This window comes from Callorhinus ursinus, unplaced genomic scaffold (genome assembly GCF_003265705.2).
Source record: "Callorhinus ursinus isolate GAN/ISIS: 27379988/994484 unplaced genomic scaffold, GSC_fseal_2.0 scaffold24, whole genome shotgun sequence".
Classification (NCBI taxonomy): domain Eukaryota; kingdom Metazoa; phylum Chordata; class Mammalia; order Carnivora; family Otariidae; genus Callorhinus; species Callorhinus ursinus.
The window spans coordinates 17,492,227-17,503,224 of record NW_027397086.1 but is presented as its reverse complement, the minus strand read 5'-3'; the positions used below and the strand labels follow the sequence as shown (position 1 = coordinate 17,503,224).

At 44.4% G+C, this 10,998-nt stretch overlaps 1 pseudogene; it reads right to left on the bottom strand.

Moving 5' to 3' along the window:
* Positions 1-5,026: 5,026 nt before the first annotated feature.
* LOC112836745 (large ribosomal subunit protein P1 pseudogene) lies at positions 5,027-10,875 on the bottom strand (annotated as a pseudogene).
* Positions 10,876-10,998: the final 123 nt, after the last annotated feature.

Sequence of the window (10,998 nt, the reverse complement as noted above, 5' to 3'; positions counted from 1 at the left end):
GGGCGTGCTGAAGGTGCCTTGAAGATTGCACACCGAGCCTGGAGGTCCAAGGGCCTGGGATAGCACGTGGCTTTGTAGGCCTGGAGAACAAACACTCCCAGGGGTTGCCATGGAAACCATGGGCTACCAAGACATTGAAAGGACCAGAGAATGTGCAGGCAAGCACCAGCAAGGGGTGCGGAGTGTGGGTACATGCACCAGTGGCCTGGTGCGCCCTCACTCTCACTTAGGTGTCACGACCTTATCTTCCAGGGCCTGGAGAGTGTCTCATGACCAGTATGTTTGGCTCATTCAATCTGTTCCTTTCTCCTTTTGCTTGCCTTCTCCCAGATTAGGACCTGGAGCCCCAGGTGGTATACATCCCATCTTCCTTGCCGAATACATCTCCTTCTCCTTTTCTTCTTTTCTGTTTCCCTCTATCAGTTCTCCCTCTGCTTATGAGCATTTTCACTCCCATTTTTGCTGGTATGACACCAGGGACAGACATGAAAGATATTAAACAAGATATATTTCAGCAATAAACAAGATTCTTGTATTTCTCAGGGGATCCCAAAGAAATAATGATGAGAAATAAAAATTCCTGCTGGAGTGTTTACAATGTACTCAGCTGTTGAAATGTTCAAAATGCAATCAAGGAAGTAATTTAGCACATTTCTAATACACTTAACTATGGTCATAATGTTGAAGAGTTTGGCCAAATTTTAAAAACCCAGTGAATCTTCTAAGACATTACTAAGGAATCTAACCCTCACAAGAACAAGTGCATCTGTGGTAGTTAATAGTTAATATTCTATTTGTGGTTTGTTGTTATTGTCTGTCCCTAGGATCATGGCCCAGAATTGAAAGGATGCAGTTTGACCTCCCCCTAGGCAGGGAACAGTATGATCCAGATGTTTCCTTTTGTGCTGTATTCTCAGGACATGTGTCAACTGTGTTTGGTCCACTGTCACGTATTTCTCTCGCTTGCTCATGTAGTTCATGATTTTTCAGTGTAAGTCTCCAGCCAGGGCACTTTTCCTCAAGAAGTGTCAGTCATTCATCTACCTCGTCCACAACTGTTGTGATAGTTGAGTCCACTTGGCCTATTATTTGTTTGATGCTTTCTTTAAATCAATTCATTTTTTTACTGGAATTTATTTTAAAGCAAATAATAATAATAATTTTCTTTTAAGCAGAGTTTCTCAAAATCAGACCACTCGGGTTCAAATTCCAGCTCTGCTTCTTACTAGTTCTGTGACCTTGGGCAAGTTATTTGACCTCTCTGGGCTTCAATTTCTTCATTTTTAAAAGGGGGACAACAATATCTATCTTAAAAGGTTGTGGTGAGGATGAAGTAAGAATATTAATACATATGAGGCACTTAGAACAATGTCTGGTACAAAGTAACCATCAAAAAAAGAAGTAACAGATAGGCTTATTATTTATAACATAAATGCTGTTATTACTTGAAATAAACACATAACTGTTGCAGTTTAAGATGTTTGCCCATATAAACTCCAAGAATCATCGCTACCATCGCCAGTGACACAATAACCACACTTTAGGAAAGAGCTTGACCAACCTGCCCCCTGACCCCATCCTTTCTGAGATTATCTTCTCGTTGGCTTCCATGAGAATTTAAGGTGCCATGGTCTCTTGGTTACTCCAGTGTGTCTTTAGGACTCCCTCCTGGGCTCCTCATTCCTTGACTCTCTCATTTATACTGATTCAGTCTTACATACTTTCTCAGGGTAATTTCATCTACTCCCACAGGCTTAGCATAAGGAGATCTACATTATCAAAACCTTTCTCAACTGGGTTCTTCCTCTAAACCACAGAATGCAGAAAATGACTCAAGTACCTAACTAGTACTCTGTACTAGTACTCAAGTGCATGACTAGTACTCAGCTCTATATATACAACAGCTAAAATCATTCCCAAGAAACAAATTCCAGGTGCAGGGGAGAAACATGAATTCCTCCCAGACGATGGAGGCCTTAGGACAACAGGGCTTACTTCTCTAGTGGAACTCCAGTTGAGAAAGGCCCCTCAACCCCATGTCTCTACCCTATATTTCTTCCTAAGGAAATGGCACACATATCCACCTTGTTGCCCAAGCCAGAAGCCAGACAGTTATTCTAGAACCTCTCTCTGCCCTCTCCTCAATCTTCTGTCATCCTCCATAATCATTTTCCATTAGTGGATAACTCTATCTACCTTAATATCCTTTGAATTCCTTCCCTTCCCATTCTCCTCACTGCCATCAGCGTGGTCAATCCATACCATTTTTGCCCCATGATTATTTAAGCAACCCATGGTCTCCTTGCTCCCTCCAGTCTACCCTCCACTGCTTCCTGGGAAAATTTCACTAAATATAAATCTTATTCTATCTTTACTCCTTTAATGGCTCTCCAACGCCTTTCTGATAAGCTCCAAACCCTCCACATGGATTGCTGGCTCGTGCTATTACACCATTCCCTCCCTCCCTCTACTGTGCCTTCTCACCTTCTGCTTGGGGGGCCCACTGCCTTTTACCCACTCCTCTGCCATCACCCCCTTCTTCTATAAGATTCTTACTTAGCAGTTTTCACCTGGCATGCTGTGCATGTGAGCTCCTCCCCTGAGGAGCAGTCAGTCCTCTCGGCTTCTGCTGTCTCAGAAGCTGGCAACATTGAACAGAACCTACGAGCCCCTCAATATCACCCTGTGCCATCTTCTGTCCCCGAGGAGCCAAGTGTCCTCCATGGGAGCAGCTTTACATCCGTGAGCATTTGACTCACAAAGTGGCGAAGCTGGGAGAAGATCACTTTTCACATGAAGGTCTGTGCCTCCGGAGATGGAGGGCAGGGCCTCAGTTTGTGGCTGCTCAGAGCCTCTACTTTTACTGTTGGATGTTTTCCTAATGTGCTCGCTTCGGCAGCACATATACTAAAATTGGATGTTTTCCTAAGATAACTTGAATTAATAGCTCAGTTATGAAAAATGACAGGCTGGCCCACGCTCTTGTTTTCTTAGCAGAACCATGGCGGCCCCTTTGCTGTATTTGCTACAATATTGCAAGGCTCCGAGTCTTCTGGGAGACTCCAAGTAGTAATCACATCTGTGGCTGCACTGGAGAGGCATCCAAAGATGTATAGCAGCTAAATTATTTTTTTTATAAGATTTTATTTATTTAGAGAGAGAGCCAGTGAGTGGGGGCGGGGAGGGGCAGAGGGAGAGGGATAGAGAGTCTCAAGCCAACTCCATGCTCAGCGCAGAGCCCAGTGCGGGCCCCATCTCATGACCCCAAGATCACGACCCTGAGATCACAACCAGAGCAGAAACCAAGAGTTGGATGCCTGACTACATTCCCTGGACACCCAGGTGTCCCAGCTGGATTACTTTTGATCATTGGGTTTGTTGTTGTTGTTGTTTTTGTTTTTTAAATAAGAATGTTTAATTACTTGAAAATATTTATGATGTATTTGTAAGTACAGAAACCAGAGTACAGAATATTGTGACCCCAGTTTTGTAGAAAGAAAGACAAAAAAGAGCAACGTGATCATTGGGTTTTAACCTGGCATTTGTGGCTGGGCTTCAGGGAGTCTAGGAACCCCCCCAAAATTATAGGTGCTGTTTTTTGTGCACGTTCACATGTATATTTCACTTGCAGAAAGGGTTCACTGCTGAGGACCAAGATGCCATTTTTCCCTTTGGATGATCAGACTTATTTATTCGTTAAAATATTTGAACACTTGGGGCCTCTGGGTGACACAGTCAGCTGAGCACCCAACTCTTGGTTTTGGCTCAGGACGTGATCTCAGGGTTGTGAGATCCAGACCTGTGTTGGGCTCTGCACTCAGCCTGGAGTCTGCTTGAGATTCTGTCTCCCTCTGCCCCTCCCCCTGGCTCTCTCTCTCTCTCAAATAAATATTTAAAATAAAATAAAATAATATATTTGAACACTTGCTATGATGTATCAGGCACTATCCTAAGCACTAGGGATAGTGGGGGGAAAAAAACCACATAATAGCATCTGCCCTCACGACCCTTATATTCTAGTAGGACAAGGCAGACAATAAACAAAATAAGGAAGTAAATTACATTCTATTTTATAAGGTGCTAAGAGCCACAGGGAAGAATTAAGCAAGGCTGTACTGGGGAGGGAGATGAAATTTTAAATAGTGGTCAAAGAAGGCATCATTGAAAAGCTGACATTTAGGTAAAGACTGGAGGCTATTGAGGGAGCAACCTACATGGATCTAAGGAAGAAGGGCATGTCAGGTAGAGGGCATAGCAAGTGCAAAGGTCCTGAAGCCCCAGAGGTATCCAGAGACTCTCTCTTCAAAGTTGCTTTTGCTTGCATTAAGGCAGACAGCGGGGGCTAAAAAAACATCATCACTTTCCCAAAGAGTGGAACAGCTGAGCATCTCCGGTCAAACTGTTTTTTGTTTGAGGGACCAGGCTGGTCTGCCTAACCAAAGATGCACAGAACAAGGCTATTGCTCTGGATCAGGGACTGACTTTCTTTCTTTCTTTCTTTTTTTTTTTTTTTAAAGATTTTATTTATTTATTTGAGAGAGAATGAGAGATAGAGAGCACGAGAGGGAAGAGGGTTAGAGGGAGAAGCAGACTCCCTGCTGAGCCGGGAGCCCGATGTGGGACTCGATCCCAGGACTCCAGGATCATGACCTGAGCTGAAGGCAGTCGCTTAACCAACTGAGCCACCCAGGCGCCCAAGGGACTGACTTTCATTATCATTCAGACCTACTGGTTCTCCAATGAGATAGAACCGCATATACTTTTGGCTCAAATTCCAATTGTCATTTTGATCATTGGCCATTTTCAATAGATGGCCTCGCAATAGAAGTACTTAATAACTCCAAGGGGGAAAGCGAGAGTACATTAAGATTCAAGGGGGGGAAAACTTCCCTTTGTTTTCAGCTAAATTCTTTTTGTTCCAGTAATTAGACTCATTTGACAATATTTTGTGTATTTGTAATCCATTGTAAAGATTTTGACTTTTAGTGAAAAGGAAACTCATCAGAGAAGAAAAATTACATGATCCTACTATTTTTATTTTTTATTTATTTATTTTTTAAAGATTTTATTTACTTATTTGACAGAGACACAGCGAGAGAGGGAACACAAGCAGGGGGAGTGGGAGAGGGAGAAGCAGGCTTCCCGCTGAGCAGAGAGCACTATGCGGGGCTCGGTCCCAGGACCCTGGGATCATGACCTGAGCCGAAGGCCCAAACGACTGAGCCACCCGGGTGCCCCTATGATCCTACTTATATTTAAAAAAATTATTGTGGTAACATATGCATAAAATCAACCATTTTAGACATTTGTAAGTGTTAAGAGTTTGGTGACATGAAGTACATTCACATGGTTGTGCAACCATCACAACTATCCACTTCCAGAACTTTTTCATTCTCTGTTCTGTAACTCTGTACCCATCAAACAATAACTCATCATTTCCCCTCCCTCTGGCAGCCACTGTTACTTTGTGTGTCTATGAATTTGACTACTCTAGCTACCTCGTATTAGTGGAATCACACAACATTTGTCCTTTTGTGTCTGGCTTATTTCACTTAGCATAATGGCTTCAAGGTTCATCTATGCTGTAGCATGTACCAGAATTTCATTTTTTTAATGGCCAAATAATACTCCATTATATGTATATACTACCTTTTGTTTAATCCATTCACCCATTGATGGATATTTGGCTAATTTCCATCCTTTGGCTGTTGTGAATAATGCTATGAACATGGATGTACAAATATCTGTTTGAGTCCCTGCTTTCAGTTCTTTGGGATATATGCCCAGAAGAGGAATTGCTTATCAAATGGCAATTCTATATTTGATATTGTGAAGAACCACCATACCATTTTCTACACCAGCGGCACCATTTTACATTCCCACCAAGAGTGCACAAGGGTTCTGATTTCTCCACATCCTCACCACCAACACTTGTTTTTGTTTTTGATAGTAGCCATCCTAGTGGGTGTGGTGTGGTCTTGCTGTGTTTTTTTTTTTTTAAGATTTTGTTTATTTACTTGACAGAGAGAGAGACAGCAAGAGAGGGAACACAAGCAGAGGGAGTGGGAGAAGGAGAAGCAGGCTTCCTGCTGAGCAGGGAGGCTGTAGCATGTACCAGAATTTCATTTTTTTAATGGCCAAATAATACTCCATTATATGTATATATACATTTAATGTATATATACATATAATGTGTGTGTGTGTGTGTGTGTGTGTGTGTGTCTATACACACACATGGGGCTCGATCCCAGGACCCTGGGATCATGACCTGAGCTGAAGGCAGACGCTTCACTGACTGAGCCACCCAGGCGCCCCTCGCTGTGGGTTTTAATTTGCATTTTCTTAATGATTGCTGGACCATCATGTGGAACAATGCTGAGCATCTTTTCAAGTGCCACACTTACATTTTACAAGCATCCCTCTGACTGCTGTACTGAATGGTCTCAGCTATAGGATGAAGTGGAGGGCAGGGGGCAAATGTGGAAAGAGAAAGATCAGTTGGAAGGCTATCGCGGTTGTCTAGGTAAATGACAATGGTGGCTTGGAACAAAATGATAGCAGTGGAACTGGTAAGAATTCATGGGATTCTGGATAGATTCTGAGGCTAGAGCTGATAAGATTGCAAGAGGAGTGTAACAAAGGAGTCTGCAATGACTCCTCTGTTTGTGGCTGTGCAAATGGCCATTTACTGAGATGGGTAACAGCAGGGGACGAGTATGCTGGGCAGGTGAGATGTCAAGAGACTGACTTTGGGCGTTAAGTTTGGATGCCTATTAGACTTCCAAGTGGAGATGTCATGTTGACAAGGGATATGGGAGTCTGGAGATCAAGGGTGTTTCAGTTCTCTTTTGCTGCCTAATAAAATACCCCAAAACATGGAAGTTTGAAACAGCAACAATTTATTATTTCTTAACAATTCTGTGGGTTGACTGGGCTACGCTGGACAGTCCTGCTCTATGTGGCATCAGTTGGGGTCACTCACGTGGCTGCATTCAGCTGGCGGCTGGCCTGGCGCCTCAGTGCTCCCCCTTACGGGCCCCCGTGTGGTTAGCTTGCAGCACGGTGGTCACGGAACTGACTTCTTACACAGTGGCTAGCTTCTCCCCAGAGGATTAGGGCATAAACTGTCAGCCCTCTTTTTTTTTTTTTTTTTTAATTTTAGTTAACATAGTGTGCACTCTTGGTTCCTGGAGTACAGCTGTCAGGCCTCCTAAAGGATAGATCCAAACTGACAGAGCATCTCTTCTGCTCTATCCTGTTGGTGAAAACAAGTCACCGGGCCAGAGGAAACAGACTCCACCTTTTGAGAACAGTGGCCTATGCCTGTGGGGATGGGAGGAATCCTTGGCAGCCATCTCTGGAGACCAAGCACCACCAAGGGAGCGATCAGGGCTGGGGAGAGAAGTGTGAAAGTAATCGGAAGATAATCACCATTAAGGCCATGGTACTGGATAAGCTTACCCAGGGGGGACTCTAGGTAGAAAAGAGATGGAAAGGCTGATCTCCAGGGTATCCCAACATTTTGCATTTGGAAGGAGAAGCCAGCAGATGAGACTGAGAATAAACAGTAAGTAGGAGGAAAACCCAGGACAGTGAGCTGTGGCTGAAGTCAGATGCAGGGAGCATTTTAAGAATGAGGGTGTGTCAGTGTGGTAAATGTTGCTGAGAGTTCCACGTAAGACTAGGGATGAAGGCTGACAACTGGATTTGACCAAGTGGACTGGGGTGTTAGTTCATCCTGAGGAGGCTGTCGATGATGTCCTCAGGATAACAGCCGAGAAATGCAGAGGAGATGAAGACTGTGAAGTAGGAGTCAAGGTCCTTAAGGACTGTGAGGGAGTGCCCAGACATATTGTCAAGGACACTGGCATGGCACGAATTTTTTAAGGCAGGAGGGGACATGTGTTTTTAACAAGTGAATTTAAGTTTATATTTAAATTCCAGTTAACATACAATGTAGTATTAGTTGCAGGTGTGTACAATGTAGTAATTCAACACTTCCATACATCCAGTGCTCATCACAAGGGCCCTCCTTAATCCCTATCACCTGCTTAACCCATCTCCCCACCCACCTCCCTTCTGGTAACCAGCAGTTTGTTCTCCATAGTTAAGAGTTTCTTGGTTTTAAAAAGTGAATTTTAAAATGAAGTTAAAACAATATTCTGGAGTTCTAATGAGTAAGCCAGAAACTAGCTGGACCTACAGCCAAGGTGTGAGCCCCTGAGCTGCTTCCTCCTGAGGCGCAAGACACCTGCAGACCTCAAGAGAAAGCCAGGTATCAGTGAGATGGGGAGACAAAGGAGGGACTGAGAAACAGATGGAAAGCATAGATACATATTTTGGTGGTTGAAATAAATTCCAGCGATCACAGCAGGGTAATCGAGAAGGGACATGGCTTGGAAGGGTATAGGTCAGCAGGTGCAGGGCAGGGGACTGAACTGCAAGGGAGGGAACGCATGGGCCACTTGCTTTGGTAATGACGAAGATGGGCATAAGGTAGCAGAGGCGGCGCTGTGTGGGCATGAGGAGAGACTCAGGTTTGCGTTCTGCTTCCCCACTGCCTAGCTGTGCGGTGTGCGGCTAACACTGAGCCACCAAGTCAGTGCACCTCATATTGGAGAACTTAGGTGGCAAGTAACAGAAAACTGACTTTAAATTGGCTTAAGCAAAAATAAAGATTACCTCCCATACCTGGAAATTCCAGAAAAAGGTAGCATATTTTAGGGATTGTTTGACTCAGCGACCCAGTGATGTCATCAAGGATCCAGTTTCTTTATATTTCTCTGCTGACCCTTTTATGGTAGTGGCTTAATTATAAGACTGGTTCCATCTCCTGGTCACTATGTAAATATAAATTATATATAAATATAAACACTGGTATTTCCTTTTACACATCTAGAGAGAAAGACTCCCTTTTGTTAGCATTCTCAAAGGTGAGAACATGTCTTTGCCATAAGCCCAGCAAATCTCTCCTAGAGTCTCATTTGGGTTGAATTTGGTTAACATGTCCAATCCTGAACCCATTCCTGCGGTCTGTAAAATGCCAAGTGCTGGACACTGGCTGTGCCAAAAATTACCCGGATCGGCATGTTCCCCCAACCTTAAAACCAAAAACCAAACCAAATGAGCCCCACGTTGGGTATATATAGAGATTACTTAAATGAATGAATTTGAAAAATATATCCCCCAAAAAGGGGGTTCAGCCTATCGAACAGGTTACAGAAGAGGTTTAGTCAAAAAGATCAAAGCCCACGTCATCAGCAGACTCCTCGGATTCTTGCTTCCACTTTCTTCTCCTCAGCTGGGCAGCAGGGGTGGAGGCGCGGGGCCTCCTGCTGGCGCAGCACTGGCTGCCAGGCGGGTCCCTCAGCGCCTGCACTGCAGCTGAGGCTCCCGATGTAGACATTGGCCAGGACCTCTGCAAGCAAGCCGGGCCAGAAAGGTTTAACGTCGAACCCCGCTGCTTTAATGGGGGCATCAATCTTGCCCTCGGACTGTCAGCTCATCGTTGCGCAGGATGAGGGCCCAGCAGAGGCAGGCGAGCGCTGAGTCGGAGGCCGTGGTGCTGCCAGGTCCGGGCCCCGTGCTAGTCGCTGATTGAAGCAGCCTTAGCTTCTCTGGAAAGACGAGCATCTCGGCGCCTTTGGCCTCATTCTGATTATCACAGTATACAAATTTATCCAAATCTATCCACACAAGTCCAGCCAAGTTGGACTTTTGGTGCTTCACGATGGCCCGTCTGCTCTTTGTGCAGCCTTCTCCTTTGCTTTCACTGTTGTCCTAGCTCTCCTGGCTGAGATCCTCTTCTCTTGGAAGCCAAGTTCAAATGCTTCTTCTTCTTCTTCTTCTTTTTAAAATAAGGATCTATTTAAGTAACCTGTACACCTAGTGTGGGGCTTGCACTCACGACTCCGAGATGAAGATCATGCGCTCCACCGACAGCCAGCAGGTGCCCCTCAAATGCTTATTCTGTTGTAGGCTTCACTGGTCTATCCAGGCCCATCCTTTCACCAATAAGGGGCAACCAGTGTTAGCTTCTAGTGGGCTTGTCCCACCCGCTCTAGATTCTCAGGCTGAGGACAATGAAGTTCTCCTCCTCCTCCTCCTCGTGCTGTATTTGCTCATTTTAAAACTGTTGTGTCCGCTGTGCATACAGAGGGGAAGGAGAACAGCATTCCGTAAGCACCGGCTGAGCTGGTGTTCAGCTGGGACTCGTGCTGGCTGGCAGGACACCCGCAGTGCTGTGGCGCTGCCCCAGTGACCTGACGCTCTCTAGGCTGATCTTCTATTCTCAGTGTGACCGTATTTGCCAAAAGCCTTGGGCCTTCAACTCATAGAAAGGCTGAGTTTCTGCTGCCAAAGTGAAGGAAAGAACTGAGACAACTTAATGAGACATTTTACAGATTGCTCAGGGGAAACAAAATCTCTCTTTGAAATTACTGAGTCATTTCAGTTTTAATTTCAGAATCATACAAAGCACTGTCATCTGTATTATTATTATTATTATTATTTTATTTATATATATTTTTTTAGAAAGGGAGAGAGAGAATCTCAAGCAGATTCTATGCTGAGTGCAGAGCCCGACGCAGGGCTCAGTAACACAACCCTGAGAGCATGACCTGAGCTGAAATCAAGAGTTGGACGCTTAACCAACTGAGCCACCCAGGTGCCCCATCATCTCTATTACTGAGCAATAGCTTTCACAACTTCTTTTTGCCATGACTCAAGGGTAAAAAAAAAAAATAATAAATACCCTTTCCATCATGACCCAGAGGTCATATATACTCATTCATTCATTCCTTCAATAAGCAGGTACTGGTCACCTTCTATATGCCAAATATTGGTCTAAGCAAAATACACTTGTGAACGAAAAGGAAAGGAGGGAAGGAAACACAAACCATTGCCTCAAAGACCTTATATACTGGTACAACATACAACAAACAAAATAAGTAAAACACACACAAACACACAGAAGATTCATGAAACAAAACCTATTAC